The sequence below is a fragment of the Crinia signifera genome, chromosome 4 (assembly GCF_055691185.1).
Source record: "Crinia signifera chromosome 4, ASM5569118v1, whole genome shotgun sequence".
Lineage (NCBI taxonomy): Eukaryota > Metazoa > Chordata > Amphibia > Anura > Myobatrachidae > Crinia > Crinia signifera.
In genome coordinates this window covers 1,624,659-1,642,329 of record NC_139220.1, presented here as the reverse complement: position 1 = coordinate 1,642,329, position 17,671 = coordinate 1,624,659, and the positions used below count along the sequence as shown (strand labels likewise).

Genomic DNA, 17,671 nt, shown 5'->3' with positions numbered 1-17,671 from the left:
GACGGGGTCACAGGGTGTAACAGGACGGGATCACAGAGTGTAACAGGACTGGGTCACAGGGTGTAACAGGACTGGGCCCCGATTTGTAACAGGACGGGGTCACAGGGTCAACAGGATGGGGTCACAGGGTCAACAGGACGGGGTCACAGGGTGCAACAGGATGGGATCGCAGGGTGTAACAGGACGGGGTCACAGGGTGTAACAGGACGGGAACACAGGGTGTAACAGGACGGGAACACAGGGTGTAAAAGGACGGGTCGCAGGGTGTAAAAGGATGGGTCGCAGGGTGTAACTGGATGGAGTCACAGGGTGTAACAGGACGGGGTCGCAGAATGTAACAGGACGGGGTCGCAGGATGTAAAAGGACGGGTCGCAGGGTGTTACTGGATTGAGTCACAGAGTGTAACAGGACAGGGTCACAGGGTGTAACAGGACGGGATCACAGGGTGTAACAGGACGGGGTCACAGGGTGTAACAGGACGGGGTCACAGGGTGTAACAGGACGGGGTCACAGGGTGCAACAATATGGGGTCCCTGGGTGTAACAGGACGGGGTCCCAGGGTGTAACAGGACGGGGCCACAGGGTGTAACAGGACGGGTCGCAGGGTGTAAAAGGATGGGTCGCAGGGTGTTACTGGATGGAGTCACAGGGTGTAACAGGACGGGGTCGCAGAATGTAACAGGACGGTGTCACAGGACGGGGTCACAGGGTGTAACAGGACGGGGTCACAGGGTGTAACAGGACAGGGTCATGTACAGAAATAACATTTGTCCACATAGCATATACCATTGCGCAGTACACTGGGGAACAGTAATGGGACAAGAATGGGTAAAAACATCAGGTAAAAAAGAAAAGGGCCATGAGCTCAGGCTTACACCCTGTATAGTCATGGCCGCACTGGATGCTGGGAGGTAGGAGGGCCCTGCTCTCAGGTGTACACCCTGTATAGTCATGGCCACACTGGATGCTGGGAGGTAGGAGGGCCCTGCTCTCAGGTGTACACCCTCTATAGTCATCGCCACACTGAATGCTGGGAGGTAGGAGGGCCCTGCTCTCAGGTGTACACCCTGTATAGCCATGGCCACACTGGATGCTGGGAGGTAGGAGGGCCCTGCTCTCAGGCTTACACCCTGTATAGCCATGGCCGCATTGGATGCTGGGAGGTAGGAGGGCCCTGCTCTCAGGTGTACTCCCTGTATAGTCCTGGCCACACTGGATGCTGGGAGGTAGGAGGGCCCTGCTCTCAGGCTTACACCCTGTATAGCCATGGCCGCATTGGATGCTGGGAGGTAGGAGGGACCTGCTTTCAGGTGTACACCCTGTATAGCCATGGCCACACTGGATGCTGGGAGGTAGGAGGGCCCTGCTCTCAGGCTTACACCCTGTATAGCCATGGCCGCATTGGATGCTGGGAGGTAGGAGGGCCCTGCTCTCAGGTGTACTCCCTGTATAGTCCTGGCCACACTGGATGCTGGGAGGTAGGAGGGCCCTGCTCTCAGGCTTACACCCTGTATGGCCATGGCTACACTGGATGCCGGGAGGTAGGAGGGCCCTGCTCTCAGGCTTACACCCTGTATAGCCATGGCCACACTGGATGCTGGGAGGTAGGAGGGCACTGCTCTCAGTTGTACACCCTGTATAGCCATGGCCGCATTGGATGCCGGGAGGTAGGAGGATCCTGCTCTCAGGCTTACACCCTGTATAGTCATGGCCACACTGGATGCTGGGAGGTAGGAGGGCCCTGCTCTCAGTTGTACACCCTGTATAGCCATGGCCGCATTGGATGCCGGGAGGTAGGAGGATCCTGCTCTCAGGTGTACACCCTGTATAGTCATGGCCACACTGGATGCTGGGAGGTAGGAGGGCCCTGCTCTCAGGTGTACACCCTGTATAGTCATGGCTGCACTGGATGCTGGGAGGTAGGAGGGCCCTGCTCTCAGGTGTACACCCTGTATAGTCATGGCCGCATTGGATGCTGGGAGGTAGGAGGGCCCTGCTCTCAGGTGTACACACTGTATAGCCATGGCCACACTGGATGCCGGGAGGTAGGAGGGCCCTGCTCTCAGGCTTACACCCTGTATAGTCCTGGCTGCACTGGATGCCGGGAGGTAGGAGGGCCCTGCTCTCATGCTTACACCCTGTATAGCCATGGCCGCATTGGATGCTGGGAGGTAGGAGGGCCCTGCTCTCAGGTGTACACACTGTATAGCCATGGCCGCATTGGATGCCGGGAGGTAGGAGGGCACTGCTCTCAGGCTTACACCCTGTATAGTCATGGCCACACTGGATGCTGGGAGGTAGGAGGGCCCTGCTCTCAGGTGTACACCCTGTATAGTCATGGCCACACTGGATGCTGGGAGGTAGGAGGGCCCTGCTCTCATGCTTACATCCTGTATAGCCATGGCCGCACTGGATGCTGGGAGGTAGGAGGGCCCTGCTCTCAGGCTTACACCCTGTATAGTCCTGGCCGCATTGGATGCCGGGAGGTAGGAGGGCCCTGCTCTCAGGCTTACACCCTGTATAGTCATGGCTGCACTGGATGCTGGGAGGTAGAAGGGCCCTGCTCTCAGGTGTACACCCTGTATAGCCATGGCCGCATTGGATGCTGGGAGGTAGGAGGGCCCTGCTCTCAGGCTTACACCCTGTATGGCCATGGCCACACTGGATGCTGGGAGGTAGGAGGGCCCTGCTCTCAGGTGTACACCCTGTATAGCCATGGCCGCATTGGATGCTGGGAGGTAGGAGGGCCCTGCTCTCAGGCTTACACCCTGTATGGCCATGACCACACTGGATGCTGGGAGGTAGGAGGGCCCTGCTCTCAGGTGTACACCCTGTATAGTCATGGCTGCACTGGATGCCGGGAGGTAGGAGGGCCCTGCTCTCATGCTTACACCCTGTATAGCCATGGCCGCATTGGATGCTGGGAGGTAGGAGGGCCCTGCTCTCAGGTGTACACACTGTATAGCCATGGCCGCATTGGATGCCGGGAGGTAGGAGGGCACTGCTCTCAGGCTTACACCCTGTATAGTCATGGCCACACTGGATGCTGGGAGGTAGGAGGGCCCTGCTCTCAGGTGTACACCCTGTATAGTCATGGCCACACTGGATGCTGGGAGGTAGGAGGGCCCTGCTCTCATGCTTACATCCTGTATAGCCATGGCCGCACTGGATGCTGGGAGGTAGGAGGGCCCTGCTCTCAGGCTTACACCCTGTATAGTCCTGGCCGCATTGGATGCCGGGAGGTAGGAGGGCCCTGCTCTCAGGCTTACACCCTGTATAGTCATGGCTGCACTGGATGCTGGGAGGTAGAAGGGCCCTGCTCTCAGGTGTACACCCTGTATAGCTGTGACGGAACCAGGCCACGCCCCTTTCCGTCATATGTTGTTCTTCCGCCTCTTTCTGCGCTTCAGCAAAGAGAATTGCAAAATGCCGGCGATAACCGGATATTATCACTGACTGTATTCATATCTGAGCTGTGTTCCCCAGACTGCTGTATACAGGGGACATCACAGGGCTGTATGTCGGACAATAATAGGATGTTATACTGACTGTATTCATATCTGAGCTGTGTTCCCCAGACTGCTGTATACAGGGGACATCACAGGGCGGTATGTCGGACAATAATAGGATGTTATACTGACTGTAATCATATCTGAGCTGTGTTCCCCAGACTGCTGCATACAGGGGACATCACAGGGCTGTATGTCAGACAATAATAATATGTTATACTGAATAATCCAAACAGATTATTCCATTAGGCTGAGTATGTGTGCTACTGGAGGGAAATATTCCCTCATGTTATGTAAATGACTGTAATATGTTCCCAAAGCTTTGTATACTGTATCCCATACTGTTACATATGCATATAAAGACAAGAAGATAGTTTCTGGGCACAGGAGAAACTGGGAGGGAGGATCAGCGTTGCCCGTGGTTACGTCACTGCCTCCAGGTAATGTTCTTAGTAAACTGCGATGGTATCATGAATAAGGGATTTGTGACTATGAAGTTAATTATGGCAGTCTTACCAAATGCGTATTACTTAAATATTGTAACTGTATATGTGGAGACAAATGGTCCAGCTAGAAGGGACCAAACGCTTAGATTAGAATCTGGTCAGTTTGTTTATAGTTTTGGGTTCAGGGATCAAAGGGCCTCTTTATAGGCTGTTTAGTAACAGAGACTACAGGTAGTGGCAGAGACATACACTTCCCCCCCAAATAACAAGAAGCTAAAGGCTGGATAACACCAGGGTCAGTCTCCAGAGAAGAGATCTGTTCACATGAAGGTGTGAAATCCCTCACGTACACAAGCTTCAAAGCCAGATGAACGGAGTGAGTTAATCAGCCAATGGATAGGTAATAGGAGACCCTGTTACATTCATGCAACTGCACCCAGCATAGGAAGGGTTAAGAATTCCTGAGGGAGGGGGAGAGGGGTGCTTTTGGGATGTAAGTGGGTGTTTGGAGGGAGAGAAGGGAGAGAAGTGACTGAGCGTCAGCGCTGGAAGTTGTGGACTTGCGGGTCCTGTCCATCTGAAGCTAACCTGAGTGGTGTCGTGGTAAGGTTCTGATAACGTGACTAATACTGATGGCCTTTCTGTATATATTGTATATAGACTGTAATTGCTGATTTTACATGTATAACCCGTGTGTAAAATAAAGGTAATACTTTTGTACCTTTGCTATTGTGTATTCCTGTGCGATCTTTGGAATTCGGAGTGATCCTGGGGCTCTGCGTGAGGCATAAGTCGCGCTGCGCTGCTGCATGACCCCGGGATCATCACAATTGGTGGCAAGCGGTGGGGATCGCACACCCAAAGGAGGGAGAGCTAGGGGCTCGTATCTTGATGCGACCAGGCTCTGGAAACACAATAGCCAGTAATTGGCCAGTATTAGCTCATGTTTGAGGGACCTGGTAACCATTGTTCCTAACAAGGATGCCGGGGAGAAGAAAAAGTATACTTTGCGAGGGCATTAAGCGAGGGAAGAATTCCGCTTAAGTGCCAGCTTGTCCAGGGGACAATCCCTGCAAGCGAGGGAACGGCGGAGTGTGCCGTGGCCCAGAAGCGGAAGCTGACGTAAGGGGGTCCAGCAAGTGACGCTGACCAAGCTCTACGAGTGCAGCCCGTGTGGAGAATGGCTCCAGGAAAAGGACAGAGACGTCCAAATAGAGGCAAGAGGTGCCCACAGTCACCCAGAGCAGTGAGGCTCATAGATGAGGAATCGTCATGGAGTCGTCTGGCTGAGGAATGGGACTGGAGAAGCCCATCCACGCTGATGCAGCCCCTCTGGGAGGATTGGGAAGCAGCATATCGGTGGATTAATGTATGGACAGGAGCTACTACAGAGGTGAAAGCAGCTTACCTGACCGATGAATTTAAGCAGTACGTATCTGAGGCTGCAGCAGGAAACTTGCTGCATACGGTGGCGTGGAAGACTTTTGTCACAGAAGTAAGTAACGCCACGCATCAGCTAATGCATAGAAGCCGGATCGCTGCGGCCAGCGTGCCAGCACCGGGTAAAGTGGTTCCTGGGAAGGAGCCCGTGAAGAGAACTCAAAGGGAGGAGGAGTTGATGGTGCCACCGGGGTGGATGACCGAGGGGTCCACTACCGAGATCCCAGGGGGGGAGGCAGAGGAACTGTGGCCTGCAGAATCTGGAGCTCCATTAGCGAGAATGAGTCTGGAGGACCTAACTGACGAATGGAGGCTACGATGCAGCACACCCCCTGAAGGCCGCTCACACTGCACTCTTATCCGATGGGTGTACGAGCAGCAAGAGGACCCGCTACATGCATTCAGCGCGTATAGGAACTGGGTCCTGTGTCCAGGAGAACTGAGAAGTGTCCAGGAGCAGTTGCAGTGTCTCCTGCACTGTTATGATAATGCAGAGAGGGTCGCCCGGGCACAGGGACAGCTGAATTCCACAGAGTGGCTGGACCAGTGTCAGAGGGTGGAGGCAGAGGAACGTCGGCTGCTGCAGCTTATGCATCCTCAGAGAGCCACAGAACTAGATCCCCCACTGACACAGGGAGAAATCACAGAACTGTTCCCATTCAGTGAGTTGGGAAATGAGGAACTAGCTGTGGAGTGTCCCTGTGATATCGCACCAGGGACCCCGGACTCTAAAGGAGCCCTAACATCATGGACTGTGATTGTGGCAGATGGATATCGGGGAGGGGATATTTATTCCCCCTGCATTGTGCCAAGTAGTGTGGCGGAGCTGGGCACTGTGGCCCCACATGGTGATGATGGACTGGTGCACACGGAGCCCGTGATAGATAGAGCAGTGCCAGTATACAGTGCAGGGGCTGCCCCAGAGAATAGCCCCAGAGCAGAGCATATCTTGGAGGCTGGGACTGTGATGGCTGAGTCCTCGCCACAGGAGGTACAAAGCAGTGGTCAGCCACTGCTCCAAGCAGCTAGCCAAAGGATGGGGGTGCACCCAAAATTGGCACCCCAGGAAGAATGGCAGTACATCTTCCCTTTTGCAGATGTGGGAGATGGAGACTTTGAAACTAGCGGCCAGAGGGTCTGCAAGGATTGTGCCCCAGCAGAGTGGGCAGTACTTCTCCCCTACATGACCACCAGCGGCCCAGGGAATGAGGGCATCTTGCCCCAGGAGCCCCAGCATATTCAGCAGGGGGAGATGGAAGGAAATGTGTCTGGTGGGTGCTCTGCCACTCTACCACCCCAGGAGGATTATCCAGGACTGTTCCCACTTAGCCATCAGAGCCAGGAGGAGCTGAAGTCAAAAGGCAGGTATGTGACCGGGGTGCCAGAGCAGGGAGTAGAGGCTGGGGTGCAGCGCTTCTGCGAGTCCCCTGCAAGAGTGACTGACTGTAATTATGTGCCCGGGGAGCCGCTGCAGCAAACAGGCAGCCAAGCAAGCAAACATGGAGGGGATGGTCAGAGGCATAGCTCATCACCCCCCTGCACCTCAGAGGAAGACACCTCACTACCCAGCATGGCACGAGCAAGAGAATGTGAGTTTGCACCTGGGGCTGTAAGGGAGATGCCAGCAGTGCTGCCGTACAATGCCACCCCACCAGTCCCTCTTATAGCCAGGCTGGGGAAGCAGTGCACCCTGGGGAAGATGGAAGTTTGCCCAGGGGAGGCCCAGCAGTTATTGTTCAAAGGGCTGGGGGAGGTGTTCGACCCATGGGGGGGGATTGTGGGTAAATCAGGGGGAGACTCGCGGATACCCCCTGCTTCTCTGCAGCCATTTTGTGAAGGAGAATCCCCAGGACCGCTGCCTGCTGCTGAGGGAAGGTGGAGGCTGGGTGTGCTCAGGCCCTGGGAGGTGGGGGAGAAGGATCCCACCAGCAAGGACCTTCAAGCATCACGTAAGGGTCCAGAGGACCATCTAGAACTGGGGGAGGTGTTTGTGGGGGCTTTTGAGGGAAGAGCCAGGGAAGGATTGCGGATACCCCCTGCTCTTCTGCAGCCATGGTGTGAAGGAGAATTCCCTGGGCCACTGCCTACTGCTGAGGGCAGGTGGGGGCAGAGTGTGCTGAGGCCCTGCAAGGTGGATGAACAGACATGGATGGAAGGTTGCCCAGGGGAGGCCCAGCAGCTTCAGGGGCTGGGGGAGGTTTCAGACCCAAGTGGGGTGGATGTGAAAGCGTTTGAGGGAGGGACATTGTCGGTACCCGCCGCTCCTCTGCAGCCAACATCAGCACTGTTGTTAAGAGCGGCCAGGTTCCCTGATGCTGGTCTGCGTGCGCAGATCGGGCCCCTCCCAGTTGCGCCAGAGGCGGAGGGAGGAGGAACAACCAAAAGGGAAGGCGAGGAGGAAACATTCCCACCTGACAGTGGAAAACCCTGTACCAGGAGTACTGGAGGTTGTGCGATAAACTGTGAATGGCTGAGCCCAGGAGGGCCAGGGATAAGCAATACGCAGGGACATTGTGTAGCCGTGAATCGCAGCGGCGGTAAACAACAGGGGTGCTGTGTGACGGAACCAGGCCACGCCCCTTTCCGTCATATGTTGTTCTTCCGCCTCTTTCTGCGCTTCAGCAAAGAGAATTGCAAAATGCCGGCGATAACCGGATATTATCACTGACTGTATTCATATCTGAGCTGTGTTCCCCAGACTGCTGTATACAGGGGACATCACAGGGCTGTATGTCGGACAATAATAGGATGTTATACTGACTGTATTCATATCTGAGCTGTGTTCCCCAGACTGCTGTATACAGGGGACATCACAGGGCGGTATGTCGGACAATAATAGGATGTTATACTGACTGTAATCATATCTGAGCTGTGTTCCCCAGACTGCTGCATACAGGGGACATCACAGGGCTGTATGTCAGACAATAATAATATGTTATACTGAATAATCCAAACAGATTATTCCATTAGGCTGAGTATGTGTGCTACTGGAGGGAAATATTCCCTCATGTTATGTAAATGACTGTAATATGTTCCCAAAGCTTTGTATACTGTATCCCATACTGTTACATATGCATATAAAGACAAGAAGATAGTTTCTGGGCACAGGAGAAACTGGGAGGGAGGATCAGCGTTGCCCGTGGTTACGTCACTGCCTCCAGGTAATGTTCTTAGTAAACTGCGATGGTATCATGAATAAGGGATTTGTGACTATGAAGTTAATTATGGCAGTCTTACCAAATGCGTATTACTTAAATATTGTAACTGTATATGTGGAGACAAATGGTCCAGCTAGAAGGGACCAAACGCTTAGATTAGAATCTGGTCAGTTTGTTTATAGTTTTTGGTTCAGGGATCAAAGGGCCTCTTTATAGGCTGTTTAGTAACAGAGACTACAGGTAGTGGCAGAGACATACACTTCCCCCCCAAATAACAAGAAGCTAACGGCTGGATAACACCAGGGTCAGTCTCCAGAGAAGAGATCTGTTCACATGAAGGTGTGAAATCCCTCACGTACACAAGCTTCAAAGCCAGATGAACGGAGTGAGTTAATCAGCCAATGGATAGGTAATAGGAGACCCTGTTACATTCATGCAACTGCACCCAGCATAGGAAGGGTTAAGAATTCCTGAGGGAGGGGGAGAGGGGTGCTTTTGGGATGTAAGTGGGTGTTTGGAGGGAGAGAAGGGAGAGAAGTGACTGAGCGTCAGCGCTGGAAGTTGTGGACTTGCGGGTCCTGTCCATCTGAAGCTAACCTGAGTGGTGTCGTGGTAAGGTTCTGATAACGTGACTAATACTGATGGCCTTTCTGTATATATTGTATATAGACTGTAATTGCTGATTTTACATGTATAACCCGTGTGTAAAATAAAGGTAATACTTTTGTACCTTTGCTATTGTGTATTCCTGTGCGATCTTTGGAATTCGGAGTGATCCTGGGGCTCTGCGTGAGGCATAAGTCGCGCTGCGCTGCTGCATGACCCCGGGATCATCACAATAGCCATGGCCGCATTGGATGCTGGGAGGTAGGAGGGCCCTGCTCTCAGGCTTACACCCTGTATGGCCATGGCCACACTGGATGCTGGGAGGTAGGAGGGCCCTGCTCTCAGGTGTACACCCTGTATAGCCATGGCCGCATTGGATGCTGGGAGGTAGGAGGGCCCTGCTCTCAGGCTTACACCCTGTATGGCCATGACCACACTGGATGCTGGGAGGTAGGAGGGCCCTGCTCTCAGGTGTACACCCTGTATAGTCATGGCTGCACTGGATGCTGGGAGGTAGGAGGGCCCTGCTCTCAGGCTTACACACTGTATAGCCATGGCCGCACTGGATGGTGGGAGGGCCCTGTTCTCAGGTGTACACCCTGTATAGCCATGGCCGCATTGGATGCTGGGAGGTAGGAGGGCCCTGCTCTCAGGCTTACACCCTGTATAGTCATGGCCGCACTGGATGCTGGGAGGTAGGAGGGCCCTGCTTTCAGGTGTACACCTGGGTATCTGGTTGTGGTGTGTACCTTACTGTTACTATGACTTGTGAAGCAGACATTACAATTCCCTCATCCTGTGGGGACATCCAATTATCATACATTATATTGATTGCCGCTGTCCTGCCTCGCTGTGCGGCTCAGTGATGTATTGATTACAGCTTACACTGGAGCCTGATGGTAGAAGCACAATGTGCCAGTGTCTGAGGTGCACTGAGAATAAGGACTACCGTGTTTACTCAGAGATCCCTACACCACGGGGAGCGGGGATACAGTCACAGTGTGCATTGTGCTGTAACCCACCACCAGCCAACCAGCTCCTAACTGGCATTTTTACATGGCAATTTGGAGCACATTGGCTGGTACTTTCCCCGAGGCCTATATAAATATGTAACATGTAGCTCTTCACACCGTCGTAAGGGGCTTCGCCCCCTTAATTTGTGAACGTTTGTATATGAGAAATATGGTTAGAATTGTATGATGCCTGTATTGCAACTTGGGTGTTCGCGACTCGAGGGAGGGGGGGTCGCGGGGGGTGCAGCGAATTGCGGGAGGGGGGGTCGCGGGGGGTGCCGCGAATTGCGGGAGGGGGGGGTCGCGGGGGTGCCGCGAATTGCGGGAGGGGGGGGTGTTGCGCGGGGGTGCCGCGAATTGCGGGAGAGGGGTTGTGGGGGGGGGGGGTGGTTGCTGCAAATCGTGGGAGGGTTTGCAGAGAATCGTGGGAGGGGGGTGGCGGGGGGGTGGGTTGCCGCAAATCGCGGGAGGGAGGGTTGTGGGGGCGGGGGTTGCAGCGAATCGTGGGAGGGGGTGTGTGTTGCAAATCGCGCGAGGGGGGGTCATGGGGTGGGGTGCCGAGAATCGCAGGAGGGGGGGTCGCGGGGGGGGGGTGTGTGCTATGAATCGCGGGAGTGGGGCTTGCGGGGGTGGGGGTGGGACGCAAATTGCCACAAGAAAAAATCAACACAGAAAGGTCAACACATGTAAATGTTGACATAAGTGTGGCACTTCATTGGTGTCCATGTCGACACTTGACAATGAATATGAAAACATTAAAAAAATTAAAAACAAATCTTCAAAAACTCATGTCAACCTTTTTCATTGTCGACCATAGCCATGTCAGTGTTTTGCATGTGCCATTTAATCCTGGGGCTGCCCCGAATCGCGCGGGGGGGAAGGGGTGCTGCGAATTGCGGGAGGGCGGGGTTCACGGGGGTTCCGGTGCGGGGTTGCCACGAATTGTGGGAGGGGGTGGGTCGCGGGGGGGGTTGCAAGGGGGGGGTGACGCGAATCGCCACAAGAAAAAATCAACACAGAAAGGTCAACACATGTAAATGTTGACATAAGTGTGGCACTTCATTGGTGTCCATGTCGGCACATGACAATGAATATGAAAACATAAAAAAAATGAAAAATAAATCGGTACTTATGTAGTATCTGGGCGTCCGATTTTGTGATTGTATGCCTTACCTTAAGGCATACAATCAGATGCGATGCGATTCGATGCGATTTTGCATAGGATTCAATGTTAAGAAGGTCCTGTTCATTTCCCCACTATCCAAGTGGCATAGAGTTGATTCTATATAGCGTGGCGAGCACAGCGAGCCACCGAGCCCGAAGCCTGGCGAGTGGACGCATATTTCTTAAAAAGTATTCTGTGTCCCCTCGCGGGGCTCGCTACGCTCGCCACGCTTCGGGCTCGGTGGCTCGCTACGCTCGCCACAGGTTTATATCCAACTCCATGCCCACTTGGATAGTGGGGAAAGGAAAAGGAACCCTTTTTCCCATTGAATTCTATGTTAAAATGGACTCAGACCATTTTAACATTGAATCCTATGGAAAAATCTTGACCATCGCATCGCATACAATTTGGTCGCATGCGATGCGATGCGATCCGATCCGATTTCTAAATCGGATGCCCAGATACTACATAAGTACCAATAAATCTTCAAAAACTCATGTCAACCTTTTTCATTGTCGACCATAGCCATGTCAGAGTTTTGCATGTGCCATTTAATCCTGGGGGCTGCGAATTGGGGGGGGGGGGAGGGGTGCCGCGAATCGCGGGAGGGGGTCAGGGGTGCCGCAAAAATCGCGCAAGGGGGGGTTGCGGGGGGGGTTCTTTTTGCCGCGAATCGCGGGAGGGGGGTCGCGGGGGGTGTTTGCCGCGAATCGCGCGGGGGGGGGGGGGTGTTTGCCGCGAATCGCGGGAGGGGGGGTCACCAGGGGGGTTCTTTTTGCCGCGAATCGTGGGAGGGGGGTCGCGGGGGGTTCTTTTTGCCGCGAATCGCAGGAGGGGGGGTTGCGGGGGAGGGGGGTGTTTTCCACGAATCGCAGGAGGGGGGTCACGGGGGTTCTTTTTGCTGCGAATCGTGGAGGGGGGGTTGCGGGGGGTGTTTTTGACGCAAATCACGGGAGGGCGGAGTGGGTGGTGGTTTGTGGGCGGGGGGGGGGCTCACCTGGTGGCTGTGGAGTAGCAGTGCTGGGCAACATGGGGAGGCAGAGGGTGTCTGGCACTGTCTGTGGGCTCACTGGGCTGGTTCTCTGTCATGTGAGTCAGTCATGTGAGTCAGAGGCTCCACCCAGCGTTATACACACACTCACACACTTTGAGTGACAGATGTAGCCAAATATATAAGATATATATTATAAGGGCACGGTAGTGCCCTTATATTAAGGCTGAATCCAACGAACGGATTTTTCCCATAGGGAACTTTTCGGATGGGGGCATGGTGTTTAAGGGACTGCACCTCAAAAGTGACTGGGCGTCTGAGCTGAAATTTGGCACGTACGCGTAGAATCGTCAACCGGTGCTGCGTGCCAAATTTCAGGGCGAAATATAAAAAATGAGCAATTGGGAGCGATCTAAACTTCCAACTGCCAGTTTTTTTCTGACACTCGCGAAATGACACTTTGTCACCCATGTTAGTCTATGAGGGTTTTTTTGGGAAGGCATAACTCGGGGTAGAGGAACAATTGAGACTTGGGGTTTGTTTTATTAGGTAGATATTGTCCCAGTGGAGTGCCTTTTGGGGTGAGGATTTTCAGATAGGTACAGTTTTTTATAATTTAGTGAAACATGCCCATTATAGAGATAGGAGCTCCAACTTGTTGCGCATGCGCAGTACATAGCCGCCTACAGGAGGTGTACAGTGGCTTCAGTTGGGTGCACAAACATGGCCGACTCCTGCTCGCAAACAGTGCAATGGACGTCCCCGCCAGCTTCCCATCCCCATGCTGCAACCAGTGGTAAGCCCCGCTATTTCCAGTGGCTGCAGGCCACTTCACCCACGCTCTCTGAGCAGAGCTAGACCCCTTGCAGTATCCTCCGTGCGGTGGCCGTCCCCGCCAGCTTCCCCATCCCCATGTAGCAACCAGCGGTAAGATGCGCTATTTCCATCCCCTGAGCCGGCACTGTCTCTGTAGTCGCCTGGTCCCGGAGGCCTGCATCCCCATAGCGCCGGGTAAGTCCTCCTCCGGCAGCTTCCACTAGTCCCCCGGCAGCTACCCCCGTCCCCAGCAGGCATCATCCTATCAGCCTGAGCCGGGCTACGGCCGCTGTACATGCCCTGGAGAGGTGTCGTGCTGCTGTCCCCAGCACTAAGCACCACGCTAATAGGCGGGGGCGCAGCAGAACAGCGGGAGACACAGGCGGCATACGGGCAGCGGCGTGATGTTCTTGTGACACTATTTATTAGTGTATTTTTGCGTCGCGCAGGAAGAGCCTCCTTAACTGTGCCTGCAGCGCCTGTGGATCGAGTGAGGCTGGGATGAGAGGCAGCCCTGTGATCTGTGTGACATTGGGGATGTTTGTGCTGCCAGAGCTGAACACCCGGTATCTGCAGCTGAAGCAAGGTACATTCTCATTCTCTCTCTCTCTCTCTCTCTCTCTCTCTCTCTCTCTCTCTCTCTCTCTCTCTCTCTCTCTCTTTCTCTCTCTCTCTCTCTCTCTCTCTCTCTCTCTCTCTCTCTCTCTCTCTCTCTCTCTCTCTCTCTCCTCTCTCTCTCTCTCCTCTCTCTCTCTCTCTCTCTCTCTCTCTCTCTCTCTCTCCTCTCCCCCTCCCCCCGCAGCCTAACTAACTATACACCCCCTGTAGTGCATCCCTAACTATACACCCTCGCAGCCTAACTATACACCCCCACCGACCCCGCAGCCTACCAAACTATACACCCCCTGTAGTGCATCCCTAACTATACACCCCCACCACCCCCGCAGCCTAACTATACATCCCCGCCACCCACGCAGCCTAACTATACACCCCCACCACTCCCGCAGCCTAACTAACTATACACCCTGCATCCTCACAGCCTAATTAACTATACACCCCTGTAGCGCATCCCTAACTATACACCCCCACCACCCCGCCAGCCTAACTATACACCCCCACCATCCCCGCAGCCTAACTAACTATGCACCCCCTGTAGTGCATCCCTAACTATACACCCCCACCACCCCCGCAGCCTAACTATACACCCTGCATCCCCACAGCCTAATTAACTATACACCCCATGTAGCGCATCCCTAACTATACACCCCCCACCACCCCCGCAGCCTAACTATACACCCCCACCACTCCCGCAGCCTAACTAACTATACACCCTGCATCCTCACAGCCTAATTAACTATACACCCCCTGTAGCGCATCCCTAACTATACACCCCCACCACCCCCGCAGCCTAACTATGCACCCCCACCATCCCCGCAGCCTAACTAACTATGCACCCCCTGTAGTGCATCCCTAACTATACACCCCCACCACCCCCGCAGCCTAACTATACACCCTTACCACCCCCGCAGCCTAACTATACACCCCCACCACTCCCGCAGCCTAACTATACACCCCCACCACCCCGCAGCCTAACTATACACCCCCACCACTCCCGCAGCCTAACTATACACCCCACCACTCCCGCAGCCTAACTATTCACACCCACCACTCCCGCAGCATAACTATACACCCCCTCCACCCCTGCAGCCTAACTAACTATACACACTACATCCCCACAGCCTAACTAACTATACACCCCCTGTAGTGCATCCCTAACTATACACCCTACCACCCCCGCAGCCTAACTATACACCCCCACCACTCCCGCAGCCTAACTATACACCCTGCATCCCCACAGCCTAACTAACTATACACCCCCTGTAGTGCATCCCTAACTATACACCCTACCACCCCCACAGCCTAACTATACACCCCCACCACCCACGCAGCCTAACTATACACCCCCACCACTCCCGCCAGCCTAACTATACACCCTGCATCCCCACAGCCTAACTAACTATACACCCCCTGTAGTGCATCCTAACTATACACCCCCACCACCCCCGCAGCCTAACTATACACCCTGCATTCCCACAGCCTAACTAACTATACACCCTGCATCCCCACAGCCTAACTATACACCCCCTCCACCCCTGCAGCCTAACTAACTATACAACCTGCATCCCCACAGCCTAACTAACTATACACCCCCTGTAGTGCATCCCTAACTATACACCCCCACCACCCCCCGCAGCTAACTATACACCCCCGCAGCCTAACTATACACCCTGCATCCCCACAGCCTAACTAACTATACACCCCCTGTAGCGCATCCCTAACTATACACCCCACCCCACCCCTCAGCTAACTATACACCCCCACCACCCCGCCAGCCTATACTATACACCCCCACCACCCCTGCAGCCTAACTATACATCCCTGCATCCTCACAGCCTAACTAACTATACACCCTGCATCCTCACAGCCTAACTAACTATACACCCCCTGTAGCGCATCCCTAACTATACACCCCACCACCCCCGCAGCCTAACACCCTGCACCCCCACAGCCTAACTAACTATACACCCCCTGTAGCCTAACTATAAACCCCCATCCCCACAGTCTAACTATTTATACAGCCCCCACCCCCACATCCTAACTAACTATACATCCCCCACAGCCTAACTAACTATACACTGCCTTGTAGCCCAACCCTAACTCTACACCTCCCCTGCAGCCTAACTATAATCCCGCACCCCTACAGCCTAAATATATACCCCCAACCCCACAGCCTGACTCTGGGGAGCTCTGTCACCCGCAGCATGAAGTGCAGCCCTGAAAGCCCCGGACAGTGCAGCCCTGAAAGCCCCTGGCAACTGCACCTTGTAGCCTCCAGTGAGTGGTCGGGTCAGAGCCTCTTCTATTCCAACAGCAGTCTAATGTAAGTATACCCAACCTACACCAATAGAACATATCTGGCACTGTGGGGGAGGGGCATAGCTGGCACTGTGGGGGGCATAGCTGGCACTGTGGATGGCATATCTGGCACTGTGGGAGGGGGGGCATATCTGGCACTGGGGGGCCTATCTGGCACTGTGGGGGGGCATGTCGCACACGGGAGTCATATCTGGCACTGTGGGGGGGGGGGGCATTTCTGGCACTGTGGGGGGGGGGCATATCAGGCACTGGGGGGCATATCGCACACTGGGGGCAAACCTAGCACTGTCGAGGGCATATCTGGCACTGGGTGCATATCTGATGCTGTCTGGCACTGTGGGGGGGGGGCATATCTGGCACTGTGGGGGGGCATATCTGGCACTCTGGGGGGGCATATCTGGCACTCTGGGGAGCATATCGCAAACTGTGGGGGGCATATCGCACACTGGGGGCAAACTTGACACTGCCGAGGGCATATCTGGCACTGGGTGCATATCTGATACTGTCTGGCACTGTGGGGGGCATATCTGGCACTGTGGCGGGCATGGCACTGTGGGGGGCATACCTAGCACTGTCGAGGGCATATCTGGAACTGTGGGGGGGGGGGGCATATCTGGCACTGTGGGTGGCATATCTGGCACTGTGGAGGGCATGGCACTGTGGGGGGCATATCGCACACTGAGGGCATATCTGGCACTGGGTGCATATCTGGTACTGTCTGGCACTGTGGGGGCATATGGCTGGCACTGGGGGCATATCTGGCACTGTTTACGGCATATCTGGCACTGTCTGGGCATATGTGTGGCACTGTGGGGCATACCTAGCACTGTGGGGGCATACCTAGCACAGAGGTGGCATATCTTCATTGTCTCTTCTCCTTCACAGGACACGTGTTAGCCTGCTCTGTGCCGTTCCAGTCCCAGTGCTGGCTGCTGGAGGGAGCAGAAGAGGAGAACCGCGCGGTGCCAGCAGCAGAAGGTTAGGAAGCTCAGGAGAGTGCACTGAAAAGCAGAGGAGGGAGAAGAAGGCTGCAGGGAACCTGGAACCAGAGGTCCGGACAGGATGAATGAAGAGTTGCAGAGAGGTGAATCATCCAGAGTGTCCCCCAAAAGCAGCCTCCTTTGAAGCACAGTGGGCCAGGTTAGTAGCTACTACATACACCCTGCAGCCTAACACCACACCTCCCTACCTCCCCAAACCTGCTATTAAGAGGGACACCTTGCGCGCCCGGCTGTCTCCCAACTGCCCCCACCACCACGGGACACTGTGGGCCAGTTGGAAGGTATGCTGACACTATCCCCCCAGCCTAACTCTAACTGTATACCCCCCTCCCCCACGTAACTATAACTATACATCCCACCCCCCACCAGCCTAACACTAACTATACATCCCGCTCCCCACCAGCCTAACACTAACTATACATCCCACCCCCCCCCCCCCCACCAGCCTAACACTAACTATACATCCCGCTCCCTGCAGTCTAATTGTGCCCACACACGCACCGATTCCGGCGATGCTATGCGATGGGGTGCGCGGTCCCGCGGCACCTCATCGTACAGTACAAAAAGTATGTGCTGCACATACTTTTT

General features: G+C 54.5%; 1 long non-coding RNA gene across 1 annotated transcript; it reads left to right on the top strand.

Annotated features, from left to right (window-relative positions):
• Positions 1 to 13,598: 13,598 nt before the first annotated feature.
• Positions 13,599 to 17,457, top strand: LOC146072209 (uncharacterized). The gene is made up of 3 exons (XR_014472991.1): positions 13,599 to 13,731; positions 15,967 to 16,086; positions 16,968 to 17,457. It is a non-coding gene; the product is annotated as an uncharacterized LOC146072209 (long non-coding RNA).
• The last annotated feature ends 214 nt before the right edge of the window (positions 17,458 to 17,671 follow it).